This window comes from Scyliorhinus torazame, chromosome 14 (genome assembly GCF_047496885.1).
Source record: "Scyliorhinus torazame isolate Kashiwa2021f chromosome 14, sScyTor2.1, whole genome shotgun sequence".
Taxonomy (NCBI): Eukaryota; Metazoa; Chordata; class Chondrichthyes; order Carcharhiniformes; family Scyliorhinidae; genus Scyliorhinus; species Scyliorhinus torazame.
This window is the reverse complement of record NC_092720.1, coordinates 220,237,276-220,255,052: the sequence shown is the minus strand read 5'-3', so window position 1 is coordinate 220,255,052 and position 17,777 is coordinate 220,237,276. Positions and strand designations below refer to the sequence as shown.

The 17,777-nt window shown below is 49.0% G+C and overlaps 1 long non-coding RNA gene across 1 annotated transcript; it reads right to left on the bottom strand.

Moving 5' to 3' along the window:
* Positions 1 to 5,018: 5,018 nt before the first annotated feature.
* LOC140389433 (uncharacterized) lies at positions 5,019 to 17,498 on the bottom strand. The gene is made up of 2 exons (XR_011934392.1): positions 17,378 to 17,498; positions 5,019 to 5,232 (listed from the first exon to the last, which is right to left on the bottom strand). It is a non-coding gene; the product is annotated as an uncharacterized lncRNA (long non-coding RNA).
* Positions 17,499 to 17,777: the final 279 nt, after the last annotated feature.

Here is a 17,777-nt window from a genome sequence, read left to right as displayed (position 1 = left end):
ATTTGGAAATTAAATGACACATTCAGTGACAACCTGTCGTCAGTGGTGGTTTCTGACCCCGACCCTGACCTCTGCCCCGACCTGAATCACGGGGTCAAGTTATTGTGATGTCAGTGACGATGTCACCACCCTGAGGCCCCGCCCCTTTCCCGATCCGGATCAGAACCGGAGCAGATTCTCAGAAACTGGTTTACATCCCAAGTCCAGAAGAAAGGATAAAGTTTCTCAGTGAATTTATTCCCGGTGAAGGTGTGGAGATGGGACTTGGTGTCCACGTTGTAAAATGAAACTGTCCCAGACTCATAACTGAGATAAACTCCCACCTTCCCGGGGATCTGACCGACAGGGAGACGGGATCGAGGAGAGGAATTTATATAAAACTGATCATCAAACCACCCAATGGTCCAGAATCCAGTCTCTGGGCTCAGTCTGACCCAGTCCTTCCTCTCCACAGACTCTGCGGCTACTCCCAGTCTCCAGCCCCGATTCCCCATCACCTCCACCTCCCAGTAATGTCTCCCCGATGTGAATCCCTCTGATCCCAGCGCACAGAGCCAGTGTGTAAACCTCTTCCTGGTGTCAGGGAGACTCCTCCAAGTCCGGGTCCGTCTCAAACTCTTCAGATCCTCAGACACCTCGAGCTGGGGATTCGCTGTTTCCACATCCAGGGTCACAGAGACTGGGAGAAAATTAGAGACACTCTGGGGATCGGGGGAGAGACTCACTGGGGATCGGGGGGGGGGGGGGAGACTCATTGGGGATCGGGGGGGTGAGACTCACTGGGGATCAGGGGGAGACTCACTGGGGATCGGGGGGGAAAGACTCACTGGGGATCGGGGGAGACTCACTGGGGATTGAGGGAGACTCACTGGGGATCGGGGGAGACTCACTGGGAATCGGGGGAGAGACTGACTGGGGAGCGGGGGGGAGACTCACTGGGGATCGGGGGAGAGGCTCACTGGGGATTGGGGAGAGACTCACTGGGGATCGGGGAGAGACTGGGGATCGGGGGGAGAGACTCACTGGGGATAGGGGAGAGACTCACTGGGGATCGGGGGGGACTCACTGGGGATCGGGGGGGAGAGACTCACTGAGGATCAGGGGGAGAATCACTGGGGGTCGGGGAGAGACTCACTGGGGATGGGGGAGGAGACTCACTGGGGATCGGGGGAGAGACTCACTGGGGATCGGGGGGGACTCACTGGGGATCGGGGGGAGAGACTCACTGGGGATCAGGGGGAGAGACTCACTGGGGATCGGAGGACTCACTGGGTATCGGGGGGGAGAGACTCACTGGGGATCGGGGGAGACTCACTGGGGATCGGGGAGACTCACTGGGGATCGGGGAGAGACTCACTGGGGATCAGGAAGAGACTCACTGGGGATCGGGGGGAGAGACTCACTGGGGATCAGGAAGAGACTCACTGGGGATCGGGGAGAGACTCACTGGGGATCGGGGAGAGACTCACTGGGGATCGGGGGAGACTCACTGGGGATCGGGGAGTGACTCACTGGGGATCGGGGAGAGACTCACTGGGGTTGGGGAAGATTCTCTCCTCGATTTCACTCTTTCTGATTTGATTTCCTGTTGCTCAACATCAAAAGGATTTGCCCTGAGGGGAGGAAACTCATTCTATTGGACTGTGTGTGAGTGACATCATCAAAATAAACTCATTTCTTCTTCAATACTGACTGGGAAATTTAGATCCAGATCCCAACACCGAGATATTTCCGTTCTGCTCCGGAAACAAATAATATTTGATGTGAGGCCATTTGTGGAGGTGGTTATTCAATGTGATCCTCCACAGACAAACCTCTACCTTAATCCTCTCCCTGGAAGTATAAAAGATATTCACCTCGAGCGAGTGCAATGTTTCCTCAAGACAATTGAGAAAATGGGCTTTGCTGACACTTTGAGGACATGGATTGCAATCCAGGGCTTGTTTCCCAGGTCCACAGTGAACACCAGTGTGGTAGTCACCACTAGTGGCATATTTTATGTATTATGGCACTGCCCGTATATTAAGGGTACAACGGTAAATCCCTGCCTGCTGTCTCCGCCCAGCAGGCGGAGTATAAAAGTGTGTGCTCTCCGGTGCTGCAGCCATTCTGGTTCCAGCTACAGGAGGCACAACGTCTTTGCTCAATAAAGCCTCGATTGTTCCACCATTCCCGTCTTGTGGTAATTGGCGGTGCATCAATGTATTGAGCAAGATTTTTTAAATGATGGATCTCCACATCAAGCCTGATCGCCTGCAGCTGGGCCCTCAAGCAGCCAATGCTACGTCCACCTTTGACCACTGGCTAGCCTGCTTCGAAAGCTACCTCAGCACAGCCGCTGAAGAACCCTCGGACTCGCAGAAGCTCCAAGTCCTCTATTCACGGATGAGCCCTGACATTTTTCCCCTCATCCGGGATGTGCCTACCTACTCCGAAGCGATGGAACTCCTGAAGGGACGTTACGTTCGACCAGTGAATCAAGTATAAGCCAGGCACCTCCTGGCCACGAGACAGCAACTCCCCGGGGAGTCTCTGGACGATTTCCGGCGTGCCCTGCACATCCTAGGTAGGAACTGTGACTGCCAGGCAGTTGCGGCTGCCCAGCACACCTAATTTTAAATTAGAGACGCTTATGTCACGGGCATGAAGTCTGAGTACGTCCGCCAGTGGCTACTGGAAAGGGGTATGCTCGATCTTGCGGGAGCTAGGCAGCTCGCTAATTCGTTAAAAGTGGCCTCCCGTAACGTTCAGTCCTACGCCCCCGACCGCACGGCACCCTCATGGGCATCGTGGGCCCCACCAGCTGCCGACTCTAGCTCACCGCAAGCCTGCGCCGTGCGGCAGCCAGCCAACTCTGGGGGGCCCAAGTGTTATTTTTGCGGGCAAAACATACATCCTAGGCAGCACTGCCCGGCACAGAGCGCGACCTGCAACGGGTGTGGGAAGAAAGGACACTTTGTTTCCGTTTGCCAGGCCCGGTCTGTCGCCGCTGTTTCCAGGCCCGGCGTTACTACTCCCCCCATGTGCGACCCAGGGGTGCCGCCATTTTCCCTTTCGCAAGTCACGTGTGGCCCGTGGGCGCCGCCATCTTCCTCACCGCAAGCCACGTGCAGCCCTTGGGCGCCGCTATCTTTCATGCCACCCGCCATGTGCACCCTGTGGGTACCGCCATCTTCGGCGCCATTTTGGACGGCGCCTCAGGACCCCTGCTCGTCTGGCCGTTCATCACCTGCCGCTACCTCCGCCACCGCTGACCAGCCCGGGACCTCCCAGCATCTGCCGCAGCTCGCTTCTATCACCCTGGATCAGTCCCGGCCCCGCAACCTCGCGACCGCGACGATAACGGTGAAGATCGATGGGCACGAGGCGACCTGCCTCTTCGACTCCGGGAGCACCGAGAGCTTCATCCACCCCACTACGGTAAGGCGCTGCTCACTCCCAGAAAATCTCACTGGCCTCCAGATCCTATTCCGTGGAAATCCGAGGTGAAGTTAAAAACTTCAGTTATATTCTTTGAATTCCCCATATACCAAAAAAAAGGGTCGATATTCTAAATGGTGACCAGGAATTCTCACTCCTCGACTCCGATACAGACTTCAGTGGATGCTATTCAGGTCAAACTGTATTTTCAAGTTATCCCCCGATATAACCCATACCTTCACCGAAGAATTTTACCTACTTACTGTAGAAGCCAGGTATTTCGAATACAACTAGTATAGGTAAAAGATAGCTGTGTAAGCATAAATATTAAGCCCCAGTTTTAAATACTCATTTAAAAATGAGAATTTCAGCACCCATAAATTCAGGTCTTCAATAGATACATGAAACAGCATAAAATTCCATCATAGAGTAAATCAGCACAGTTGCAAGACAATTTGACACTGCTTGTACTATTGTCAAGGACAAGGGCTGAATTCCATGACAACGAGGTGGCAGGGGTCCAGTGCAGTTTGTAGGGCATTGAATCAAATATATATTTGATTCAGCTTTCTCGATATGAAGTCTCCATTGTTACATTAGCCAAGCTAGCTTAAAACCAGTTTATTTCTGGTAAAGATTAGCAGAATATCACATTCCATAACAGGTAGACATGAAACAATTAAAAGCTGATGTTGCACATTGAAGATGGACGGCTTGCCATCAAATCAAATGTGTTTGAGTCTAACCCAAACCAATTAGGATTATATTGGGGTGTGATTAGATGACTTAAGACAGATATGAAAGTGTATAGCTGAAAAGTTTCCGCCCGCCATTTTAGTCTTTTTCGGGGTGTTAGTCTGTGTCAGTGATGTAGTCTGTCAGAGTGTTAGTCTGTCTGTCTGTCAGTCAGTCTGTCCTTAATTGCTGTCTTTAATTCTCTTAGTCTGTCTGTTTAGTAAGTCTGTCCTTAATAGTCTGTCTGTCCTTAATAGTTTCTTTAATTTTGGGGGTTCTGTCTTTGATTCTGTCAATCTGTCAGTCTGTTTAGTACTTTGAGTTTGAGTTTAGCTGAAGATTAGCTCTCTCTCTCTCTTCATGTTTCATTTCCAGACTTTGACCTTTTAAAAGTTACTTTCGAGCTGTCTGCCTAAGCAAAAAGATAATGTCTTTGATTCTCTGAAAGCTTCAAATTGTCTACGAATTGCCTTTTAAATGACTTTCAAATTGTAATCAAGCAACTACAAATAAAACAATTCTTTTTGGCACCTGAGAAGTTTTAACTGTAAATTTCTGCTGAGTTCCAGTATTCGCAAAGTGCTACTGGTAACCGAATAGCAGAAATGATATAAATTCCGTCAACTTTACACAGTTGAATAATACTAGGAATCCAACAACTTGGCGTAGTCCAGAAATATTACAAATCTTACAACTTGTCGTATTGCGCCAGGACTTTAATTCATCAACTAAGCTTCCCCCAAACTTGGCGTAGTTCGGCAGGTTAAGATCCATCAAATAAAGATTCCAACACTTACCCCTCAGTAGCATTGATATCCTGGGTCCTGTGTTGCTAAGTAAGTAAAGTAGGCTAACAACCACTGTTTCAGGTTAAAACTTTTAAGTTATTTTATTATTGTATATATTTTTGTCTTTTTAAAAGATGCAATCACTGTCTTTACAGAAAGGTAACAAGATCTTGCTTCTGGATCCTTCTGGTTGGTTGAAGGGACCTTCAGGCCCAACTTGACAATCAATCTTCTTTTTAAAATCTGGTCTTCTTTAGATGTATTCGTTGATGAGCTCGGTTGCTGTGTCCTATTGACGAATGTGATATAAAATTGTTACTTTAGAGATATTAGTTAATGTAATGTAGAAATAAGCCACTTTGATTCTGGCAAGTAGAGACAAAGGATTTTAGACCGCATGGGAAAAAGCAGGAAGAGGTGTGTCTATGAGAGTGATGCTGCATTGATAGGGGCCGGAGAAAGGGATTGGAAGTGAGCCAATCAGAATAGATCAAACAAGTCAGGAGGGACATAGGATGACCTATGGGTGTCGAGTATGTGAAACTTGATGCCATTTGAATGTATGAGTACTGATCTCTTTGTCTGGGACCTTCAATTAGTTCCCGGGGTTGCAGAAAGCAACATGTTATCTGTATCACTGTGGACTAGGTAGCTTGCAAGCTGAATAAAATAACTTCTTTTTACTTGCAAATCCATCTCGACTTTTATTGAGGCCAGACTGACGGATAAAGAAATTTGGGAATCAACATTTGGTGCCGAAAACCGGGATTTCTCAGGGCGATCCTGGTCCAACTGCGAAATCAGAATTAGACTGATTATGAACAGGAGGATGGGGAACGAGGGCCCTCAATGTAGAACTGGAAAATGACCGCGCATTGATTGTTCCCCTCTTCTTATCGTCTGATTAGTCTGGTCACTCGCGGTTGGCACAAAAAGACCGCCTCGACGAAATCACAGGTCAGTCTGGGGATTAGCAATTTAATTGATGGGATTTCATATTGTTGTTTCGGCTTGGGTTAGGGTTTTGGGTTGATGTGACATCTCAAATGATGATTCAATTCCAAGTATAAGGGTTCAGAGGCTGATGGGACTTCAGTCATGAAGGTTCAGTCTATTATATGGGTTCAGGGGCTGATGGGACTTCAGTAATGAAGGTTCAGTCTATTATATGGGTTCAGGGGCTGATGGGACTTCAGTACTGAAGGTTCAGTCCAGTATAACTGTTTTTAAATCTGAAGATGGTTCAACTCTATGTGTGAGTGTTTTAAATATATAGTTGATTAAGCTAAAATTGTCTCCTTGGACTGTATTGGCGAAAAACGCAGTTCCGAGGACTAGTTGAGATTGTGGGGAATGCTGCATATTGGTTGAAGCAGAAGTCTCTCAAAGGGTTAACAGCAGCAGGCAAAGTTAAAGACAGACAGTGCTTCTCACTCAGGCCTTGAGATAACAGCACCAGTCTGTAGTGTAATCGGATACCTTTCCTTTGAGTCAGTGAACACCAGCAAAGTTACGTTTTGAATTAATTAAAGGAAACCAGTGGGTTTCTCCACCTCTTTGATAAAAGTTATTATTTTCGAAAGCAATTGATTGAAATTGCCAGAATCTTAAGTTTTACTTACTTGAAATAAGGTTTATCTCATTTTATCTGGAGATTAATAGAAACTTAAAGAAGATCATGGACACCATTTAAAAAAGTGTAAATCTGGAGATGATAGTTGATTTTGCTAATACTTATGTGTATGTAAAAGAAAAAAAAACTTGTTAAAAGAAAATAATTAAGTTGTAAATGCTGTACAAGTTTGTGTTAAGCAAATTGTAAATTTAGTTCTGAGTTGAGATCAGAGCTAAGCTTGCAAGTTGCAGTAATTCAATTTGAATTTTCAAACATTTTTAAGTTTTAAAATAAAAGCGCAAGTAGAGGAAGGACACGGGTCACACAAGAGATGAGGTACGTAGTTCAATGGCTGGCCTTGAATTGACAGAAGAAGAAAAATTCAATAATTAGGAAAAGTCAGTAAAAGTTCCGTCTGCACCCATAGCATGGTCTGCACTCATTCCAGAACCACCAGAGTACAATAATATATACCCAGTCATTGCTCCCCAGATTTCAAATCTGCCAGAAACTCAAGCCCTTTTGGATGATAGTGTGGGTGATAGTGTGGGTCCTGATTTAACAACTTCACAACCGGAAGAGCAAAAGGAACTCTGTCCCACAAGCCCAGTTAGCTCTAGGACAAGATCTCGGAGAGCGAGAGAGGGGCTTGACGCTCACCAGAAACAATTAAGCATATCACCTAAGTCGCCCCAAACTAAGGAGAAACCACAAGATTCGGGAACAAAGGAAGCTGAAACAACTTCTTTTGAAGAGAAAGAACTCCCCCTAGTGACAGGGAGAGACGTTGAAGTCTTGGAACAACCAGGGGAAATAGCTAGAGTGCCCCCTGGTGACATTCGGAGACAGTTACCGATTAGGAAGATGCGAAACCCCGACGCAGTGACTGTGGGAGCGAACCCCACGATAGACGTTTACTTCCCATGGACACCCAGTGAGATGATGGCTATTATGTCTACAATCCCAGATAGAAAAAATCTCCTGCTGCCTTCATGGATTCCTTGAGAACTACCATCTCAATTTATCAAGCTGATTTAAGGGACCTCTGGGCCCTAGTCCAGCAGATTTTAACCCCAGCAGAGTACCGCAATTATCTTAACCACCTGAATTATGCTAGTCATGCCGCACTTCAGCAGGCCTATGCGTTAGACGACGATAGAAGGACACAGATCTTGAATGCGTTGAATAGCACATTTCAAAGGCCCATAAATCTTTCTGTTATCTTAGACCTAAAACCTAAGAAGACTGAAGAGCCAGAGGAATTTCTGGAGCGTTTTAATGAAATCTACCGGGGGCAGTCAGGCGATTTGCTGTATCAAAATGGTCAGAATTTCCCTCAATATTGTGCTATGTTAATGCATTGCCTACCACCTTCTGTGGTTACTGCTGTGAAATGTAATAACATGAATTGGACAGAGAACGACCCTTCCCAGATGGCAAGGGCAGTCAGATTTTATTGGAAGGAGGGTGTAGGCCAAGAAGGAGGCTCAGTTACAAAGGTTAAGACTGAGTATGTAATGAAAAAGGATGATCTGCGACCCCAACAAGCGGCAGAAATGGTAGTTTACCAGCAGGAGCCCCAATATAGTGACTTTGGGTGGGTGGATCAGCGAAGAGGAGGATACCAAACCCACCCACAGGGACCCTCACCCCCTTTTTATGGCCCACCGAATGAATCAATAGCTCTACAGCCGCAGCCCCCTCTGAGTCATTGGTCTACTGGAAGAAGAGGACGGGGCAGCCATGTCTTCTGTGCAATCAGCACTTAAATTACCATTATCCGACCACACGCAGCAATTGTCAGGGTTCCAAGGACAGGTGTGTGAGTATCCTATTTCTGAACCTGTGACAGTCACTTACGAGAATAAGTCTGCAGAGCATCAGGTTGTAGTGACTACTGGATTGGACTGTAACTTGTTGGCCCGAGATTTACTGTGTATCTTCCAGCTACAGCTAGAATGCGGAGATGAGGGGGTAACGGTTACATCATGGAGGATGAGACAACAGTGCTATATTTCTATCACCCCCCCAGTGGTGGACGTTAGACGTTGAACAGTCACTGCATCACGTTACCCTGGCCTATGACAGAACTGGACGAAACAGGGAGTTGGAGGACAAATACCGGCCATTACTTGAGACCGAATGGCCAGTCAAGGTTACAGCCACAGTCACGGGAAAAGAAGGTACAGCCGATTTTGTTACAATATCACCACATTTATGGCCACAGTCAGCTTCGGTAAGCCCTCATATTACACGTCAGGTCCACGACCAGTACCATGCCAGGGATATGGGGCGAATGGTCAGGAGGGCAGTGAATCATTCAGATCCAACAGACTACGCACTTCAAGTCATGCCGGACGGCACTACCATAAAATATTTTGAGATCCCTGAAACGATTAACACTCGACTGCAGCATCACAGGGGACATGATGTGTTGGAATATGTCAATCCACAGGTCTGGGCGGAATACCCATCACAAGTGGGAAAGACAAATGTTACACCTATTAAGGTGATGATTAAGGATCATGTAAAGCTACCTTCCATTCGACAATACCCCCTGAAATCTCAAGCTGCTCCATCAATAGATAAATTAATTCAAGAGCTGTTGAAACAGGGTATTTTGGTCCCTTGCCAATCAGAATGTAACACCACCATACTTGCTGTGCCTAAACCAGCCAAACCAGACCAGTACCGATTAGTACAGGATTTACGTTCAATCAATGCCATCGCATAGCCGTTACATGCTTTCACCCTCCAACAGGACATTACGGTGTATAGCTCCCACTCAGTCATCGCACTACTGAGGCAACTGCAGACTCAGCATCTTACCGCAGCTCGTCAGAATAGGTATGAGATATACCTTTTGAACAATCCACGTCTGACATTTAAATACTGTACCACTATCAATCCAGCCTGTTTTCTTAGTGGTCCCCCTGTCCATGAAGACGCACCTGGCCACGACTGTTTAGCCTTGATTCAGGAAACTACTGCAATAAGGGGCGATTTGAGTGACATTTCGTCAGAACAACCTGACATGATTATGTGTGGTCAAATATCCCACCGGGGTTTAGTTAATGACCTACTGCAGGCCCTCCTTATGCCCGCGCAGATTTCCGTTATTAAATGCGCTGCCCACACGAATGGTACAACCCCAGTTGACGTTGGTAATGAACGAGCAGATTGTGCAGCGCGAACAGCCGCGCAAATTCAGCAAGTGATGGTGCCTAAGATGTTAAGTCAGACTAAACGATCTACTATAAATATGTCTGCTTCTGACAAGTCAATGCCAACTATCCAAGACGTCATAAGGTTACAGGAGGACGCTCCTGAGAGTGATAAACAAATGTGGAAACGGTTAGGTTGTACATATGATTCTGTTTCCTCTTTATGGACCACGCCTGCACATCAGACTTGTATGTCTGATGTGCTGGCTTTATGGGTCATTGAATGTGTACACTTTGCAACTCATTGTGGGGCTCGAGGGACTAGTGATTTGTTGCTGGACACTTGGTGGCACCCTAAAATGCAGGGGTTGGCCCAAAGTATCAGTAATCGGTGTTTGATTTGTCAGCAATATAACACCGGAAAAGGTATCCCTTGTGGGATGGGGCAAACCCCGTTGCCCAGTGGTCCCTTTGAGACGCTCCAAATGGATTACATTGAGTTGGAAAGGTGTCAATGTTATAAATATGTTTTGGTGATTGTGGATGTGTTCAGCAGATGGGTCGAGGCGTATCCGACTATCGATAATAAAGCTGCTACTGTGGTTAAAATCTTGATGAGGGAAATCATTCCCCGGTACGGTATACCAGCTCAGTTAAGTTCGGATAATGGGCCTCATTTTATTGGACAAATTAACAAGGAGTTTTGCTCCCAGTTGGGCATACGCCAGCAGTTACACTGTGCTTATAGACCGCAGGCGGCCGGGTTGGTCGAGAGACATAATCAGACCCTCAAAACTAAATTGGCTAAATTAAGAGCAGACACGGGACTGACATGGCTTAAGTTGCTCCCCGTTGCCCTCTTCCAGCTACGGGTTACACCTGCGTGACCGGCCCGGCTCTCTCCCGCCGAGATTCTTTATGGCAGGCCTCTTAGAACTCCCTGGAGCCTGCAGGTCCCAGACTGGTTCAGTTTCATCAGATGACTGAAGAGATGACCACCTATGTTCTAGCCCTCACGCAAGTGCTCAAGGAACTCCATGGCCAGGTCCGCGCGGCTCACCAGCCATTGCCCCCAGTACCTAGCTCACTTTCAGTCCAGCCCGGTAGTTATGTCATGGTCAAAACTTGGACTAGGAAGGGGTCGGAGCCGCGATGGGACGGGCACTTCCAAGTTCTCCTTACCACCCCCACAGCAGTTAAAGTGGAGGGGCGAAGTGCTTGGGTCCACCTACATCACTGTAAATTGAGTCCATCTCCACTACTGTAAAAGGTCGGATACTAACCTGCCTCCCTTCTCCAGTGCTATTTTACAGATGTGGAGCATGATGGAGTGGCTACGCATCGTCTGTATGATATTTGGCCTCACTTCGCTTGGCGTGTTATTGGCGATGGACATGGAAAAGGGGAATATTATGTATCTGTGTAGCCCCAACCAATCTACAAGGTTACATCACCTCTGCAAAGGTGATGTTCTTCGCTGCCCCCAGATACGAGGACATGGTATCGACTCATGGAAGGTCATCAAAGTTAAGGAGAATGCAGGAGTCATGAAGCAGTTGCACCGGTCCCGGCGATGGGAAGGGAACATTATATGGACATTGCCTTGTTTTTGGAATACATGTAAATTCGATTTTGGATGTGTTAAGAGTGGTGCAATAGAGGTAATATCAGGCTGTCAGAAGAGCGTAGGAAGAGGCTATGAGGAAGTGAAAGGGACTAGAGAGAGGACGGGGCGTATGAGAAGGGAAGTACAGCTAGAACGTAGGTTACCGGGAGATACACTTAAGTTAGTTAAAGGCCAAACTGAGGAAAACCCGGGTAGTAAACCTTGGGAGCCCTCGGGGCAATAACCAAGGAATTGTCTCAGCTACGGTTGTTTGCAATGCAGAACCGGTATGCTCTTGACTATCTTCTGGCCCGTGAGGGTGGGATATGCGCCATAGTGCAGGGCAAGTGTATCATGGGAGTTCAGGATAACATCACTAAATTCATGGATCACATGGACAGAATGCAGGATCCTGGCTCTTGGGGTAACTGGGGATTTGGAGGTTGGAAGGACTGGTTGATAAATATGGCCATGTATCTAGTGGTAGCTATCGGCTGCATCTTTGTGGGCCTGGCCATCCTTAAATGTGTGATGGGTAGAATGCGGGGTGCACTGGATCAGATCAACGCCCCCAAAAAATTCACTGTTAAAATCCATGAGGGTGAAGCAGATGAAGGGGGGCTAAGCCAGGAATTGGAAATGCAGCGACGGATCTTTTTCGATGAGGAACCGTAGCTATGGATTGGATAGTTCGGTTATCATGGAATGATAAAAGGAGGGAATGACGAATGTGATATAAAATAGTTACTTTAGAGATATTAGTTAATGTAATGTAGAAATAAGCCACTTTGATTCTGGCAAGTAGAGACAAAGGATTTTAGACCGCATGGGAAAAAGCAGGAAGAGGTGTGTCTATGAGAGTGATGCTGCATTGATAGGGGCCAGAGAAAGGGATTGGAAGTGAGCCAATCAGAATAGATCAAACAAGTCAGGAGGGACATAGGATGACCTATGGGTGTCGAGTATGTGAAACTTGATGCCATTTGAATGTATGAGTACTGATCTCTTTGTCTGGGACCTTCAATTAGTTCCCGGGGCTGCAGAAAGCAACATGTTATCTGTATCACTGTGGACTAGGTAGCTTGCAAGCTGAATAAAATAACTTCTTTTTACTTGCAAATCCATCTTGACTTTTATTGAGGCCAGACTGACGGATAAAGAAATTTGGGAATCAACACTATCTTTCCCATGTACCAAGCTGTGAGAGCTGGCTCTCTCCTTTCTTCGGGTTTTTATATATTTCTCAGTTATCTAGTTTTTATGACTTTATTGTAAAGTAACTCTTGATTCTCTTTGATTGTAAAAAGTATCTTTGATCTAAACATTCTAATCCAACTAAGTATTCATTTTGACATAACCTCATCTCATAGATCTGATTACATTGTGTCCTTTGTGATGTTCAAAATGCTTTGACTTCAAGAGGTGTTACTTCTAATTCCTGTCATTTCTCTAGTTTTATTTTCCAATTGTGTCCTCAGCTCATAATTTTGACTTTGATTTTGGCTTTGAATTATGTTTCTCGTAGACTGATAAACCTGGTATTAGCAAATTTTCACACCTAGAAACCTCATCCATTCTTTCCCAGCTCCTTACTAAGATATTTACTTTCAATGAAGGTGTGAGCCATTGTTTTTGGCTTCATTCAAAATCCTGTTTGTCTTGTTTGCTAAGCCTGCTTGACCAAGGATATCTGCATTTTACAATCCTGCTCCTGAGCAGCTGCTGTTAACCCTTTGTGGGATATTTCCCTGTATCCACTCATGTTTCTCTCAGACCAGATATTGCCAGACTTCCATGTTTCAAATGACACATCTTTCCATATTTTCAATAACAGGGTGTGCTGCATCGCGACCTTCACCGTCCAAGGCATAGAGTTCAGCAACTTCTGGCTCTATGTCCTCCCCCACCTCTGCGCTGCCGTTACTCGGCCTGGATTTTCAGTGGCATCTCCAAAGCCTAACTTTAAAATTCGGCGGACCCTTACCCCCTCTCACCGTCAACAGCCTCATGACCCTTAAGGTCGATCCATCTTCCCTGTTTGCGAACCTCACCCCGGATTTCAAACCCGTCACCACTAGGAGCAGATGAAACAGTGCCCAGGACAGGACCTTCATCAGGTCGGAGGTCCAACGGCTTCTGCGGGAAGGGGCCATTGAGGCCAGCAACAGCCCCTGGAGAGCTCAAGTGGTGGTAGTGAAGACTGGGGAGAAGCACAGGATGGTCATTGACTACAGTCCGACCATCAATAGGTAAACACAGCTCGACGCGTACCCCCTCCCACACATATCTGATATGGTCAATGAGATTGCGCAGTATCGAGTCTTTTCCACAGTGGACTTGAAGTCCGCCTACCACCAGTTCCCCATCTGCCCGGAGGACCGGCAATACACTGCGTTCGAAGCAGATGGCCGCCTCTATCACTTCCTTAGGGTTCCCTTCGGCATCACTAATGGGGTCCCAGCGAGAGATGGACTGAATGGTTGATCGGTACGGACTGCGTGCCACCTTCCCGTACCTAGACAATGTCACCGTCTGCGGCCACAATCAGCAGGACGACGCGCAAACCTCCAAAAATTCCTCCAGACCGCCAAACTCCTTAATCTCGCATACAATAAGGAGAAATGCGTGTTCCGCACCAACCGCTTAGCCATCCTTGGCTATGTCGTGGAAAATGGAGTCCAAGGGCCCGACCCCGACTGCATGCGCCCCCTCCTGGAACTCCTCCCCCACTGCCCCAAGGCCCTGAAACAATGCCTGGAGTTTTTCTCATATTACGCCCAGTGGGTCCCTAATTGTGCGGACAAAGCCCGCCCACACATTCAGTCCAGAGTTTTCCCCCTGGCGGCTGAGGCCCGCCAGGCCTTCAACCGCATCAAGGCAGACACCGCCAAGGCTACGATGCACGCGGTTGACGAATCCCTCCTGTTTCAGGTGGAGAGAGATGCATCGGACGTAGCTCTGGCTGCCACCCTCAACCAGGCGGGCAGGCCCATGGACTTCTTTTCCAGACTCTCCATGCTTCAGAAATTCAGCACTCCTCTGTCGAAATGGAGGCCCAAGCCATTGTGGAAGCTGTCCGGCATTGGAGGCTATACCTGACCGGCAGGAGATTCACTCTCCTCACTGACCAACGGTCGGTTGCCTTTATGTTTAATAATACACAGCGGGGCAAGATCAAAAATGACAAGATCTTGAGATGGAGGATCGAGCTCTCCACCTATAATTATGAGATCTTGTATCGCCCGGGTAAGCTCAACGAACCCCGTAATGCCCTATCCCGCGGTACATGTGCCAGCGCACAAGTGGACCGACTCCGGGCTCTCCACTATGACCCCTGCCACCCAGGGGTCACCCAGTTCTTCCATTTTATCAAGGCCCGCAACCTGCCCTACTCCATTGAGGTCAGGACCGTCACCAGAGACTGCCAAGTCTGCGCAGAGTGCAAGCCGCACTTCCACCGGCCAGATAGAGCGCACCTGGTGAAGGCCTCCCGCCCCTTTGTTCGCCTCACTGTGGACTTCAAAGGGCCCCTCCCCTCCACCGACCGCAACACGTACTTTCTGAACGTGATTGATGAGTACTCCCGGTTCCCTTTCGCCATCACATGCCACGATATGACTTCTGCCACGGTATTCAAAGCCCTGCACAGCATCTTCACTCTGTTCGGTTTCCTCACCTACATCCACAGCGATCGGGGATCCTCTTTCATGAGCGATGAGCTGCATCAGTTTCTGTTCAGCAATGGCATCACCTCGAGCAGGACGACCAGCTACAAACCCCGGGGAAACGGGCAGGTGGAGAGGGAGAACGCGACGGTCTAGAAGGCCGTCTTGCTGGCCCTGCCGTCAGGAGGTCCTCCCCGACGCGCTCCACTCCATCCGATCGCTCCTCTGCACCGCGACTAACGAGACCCCTTACGAATGTGTGTTTGCCTTCCCCAGGAAGTCCACCTCCGGGGTCTTGCTCCCAACATGGCTGACGGTTCCTGGACCCGTCCTCCTCCGGAAGCATTTGCGGACCCATTGGTCGAAAAGGTCTACCTCTTAGATGCAAACCCGCAGTACGCCTACATGTCACACCCCGACAGGCGCCAGGACACAGTCTCCCTCCGGGACCTGGCACCCGCTGGACCCCCACCCCCGACCTGACACTGCCCCTCCCCCCCCCCCCACTGCTGCCTCCCACCCCCCTCCCCCCCACTGCCCCCCGGTTGCCTCTTCTGCCCCTGCACCACTCATCCTCCCCCCAGCGAACCTCATCGCAGCCCCCACTCCAGCGGGACCGTCCTCCCACAGGATCCACTCAGGGGCGATGAAGACGAGGACAACATGCTCCTGGAGTTGCAGGTGACCAAGTCGGCGCGCACATCACCACCAGGACTGAGACGATCGCAGAGTAGGGTCAAGACCCCCGACAAACTTAACTTGTAATGTTTTCCACCACCCCCGCCGGACTCTTTTCGTTAACAGGGTGTGAATGTGGGAGTCACTACTTGTGGCATATTATATGTATTATGGCACTGCCCGTATGTTAATGGTACAATGGTAAAGCCCTGCCTGCTGGCTTTATAAAAGTATAAAAGTGTGTGCTCTCCGATGCTGCAGCCATTCTGGTTCCAGCTACAGGAAGCACAACATCTTTGCTCAATAAAGCCTCGATTATTCCACAACTTTCGTCTCATGGTAATTGATGGTGCATCAACCAGCTGACTCCATCGCCCTCAGCTCTCCTCCTCCCTCAACAGGCAGACAAAGCCTCATTCCCAGGCTTCCTGCCCCAACCTTGCTGTGCACAGAATTTTCTTCCTTGAATGGAGCCGGTGAATGGAACCTGGAAACATTCAACTGGCTTCACCTGGGGGAAGGATCTGTGACAAATGAAATGTAAATGAAGTGTAAGTATAAAGGAAAGAGTGAAGGAGAGCGGAGAAGCAACTGGACTAACCAGCAACTAAATATCCCGCCAATAAATAGAGTTATACAACAGGAGAGTAAAGACAGAGTGAAAAGTGAAAGGGGACAAATGCAATTTGCTCTTTGCCGCCCCATCCGTCTGCTCTGAATAATCAGCAAAGTGCTGGGAGGTGGATGTGATGGGCAGAGATCTCAAATGACACTTTCTCACCCACAACTTTTAATGGTCCATTAAATTGTCCGTCCCGCCCGCCCCGCTCCCCCCTCCCGCGGGGGTGGCAGCAGTTTGAATGTGGGAGTGACGGCAAAGGGCTGCCGGGGAGTTTTGTTTGTGGATGCAGACATTTCCCTGAAGGATGTGAGTGAAATATGACAGAGTGAGGGGGGTGAAGCTGCAGCTCTCCCTGTGCAGCCGCCCCACCTGCGCTTCTCCATTTCCCCGCCGCCCCTTTTCTGACCAGGTGGCTCTGATTTTAAACGGTGTTTAACTGCCGAGCAGAGGAGCGCGCGCGCCACCCCGCTGCAGAGTGAGTGAAGGCGGCTGGAGAGCGGCCGCGAGCCAGCGCGCGTGCGCCAGCTCAGCGCTCAGAGCCCAACGGTCACAGCGCGAGCGGAGCGGCTGGAGAGAGTGGGAGAGACAGAGGCTGATTGGAGGATCAATCAGCGGCCCGGAGAGACAGAGGCTGTGATTGGAGGATCAGTCAGCGGCCCGGACACACAGAGGCTGTGATTGGAGGATCAGTCAGTGGCCCGGAGAAACAGAGGCTGTGAGTGGAGGATCAGTCAGCGGCCCGGAGACACAGTGGCTGTGATTGGAGGATCAATCAGTGACCCGGAGACACAGAGGCTGTGATTGGAGGTTCAGTCAGCGGCCCGGTGACAGAGAGGCTGTGATTGGAGGATCAGTCAGTGACCCGGAGAGACAGAGGCTGTGATTGGAGGATCAGTCAGCGGCTCGGAGAGACAGAGGCTGTGATTGGAAAATCAATCAGCGGCCCGGAGGGACAGAGGCTGTGATTGGAGGTTCAGTCAGCAGCCTGGCGAGACAGAGGCTGTGATTGGAGGTTCAGTGCTCCAAAAGCTAGTGTTTGAAACAAACCTGTTGGACTTTAGCCTGGTGTTGGAAGATTTCTTACCGTGCTCACCCCAGTCCAACGCCGGCATCTCCACATCATTGGAGGTTCAGTCAGCAGCCTGGAGAGACAGAGACTGTGATTGGAGGATCAGTCAGTGGCCTGGAGAGACAGAGGCTGTGATTGATGGTTCAGTCACCGGTCGGAGAGACAGAGACTGTGATTGGAGGATCAGTCAGTGGCCTGGAGAGACAGAGACTGTGATTGGAGGTTCAGTCAGCAGCCCGGAGAGACAGAGACTGTGATTGGAGGATCAGTCAGTGGCCTGGAGAGACAGAGGCTGTGATTGATGGTTCAGTCACCGGTCGGAGAGACAGAGGTTGTGATTGGAGGAACAGTCAGTGGCCTGGAGAGACAGAGGCTGTGATTGATGGTTCAGTCACCGGTCGGAGAGACAGACACT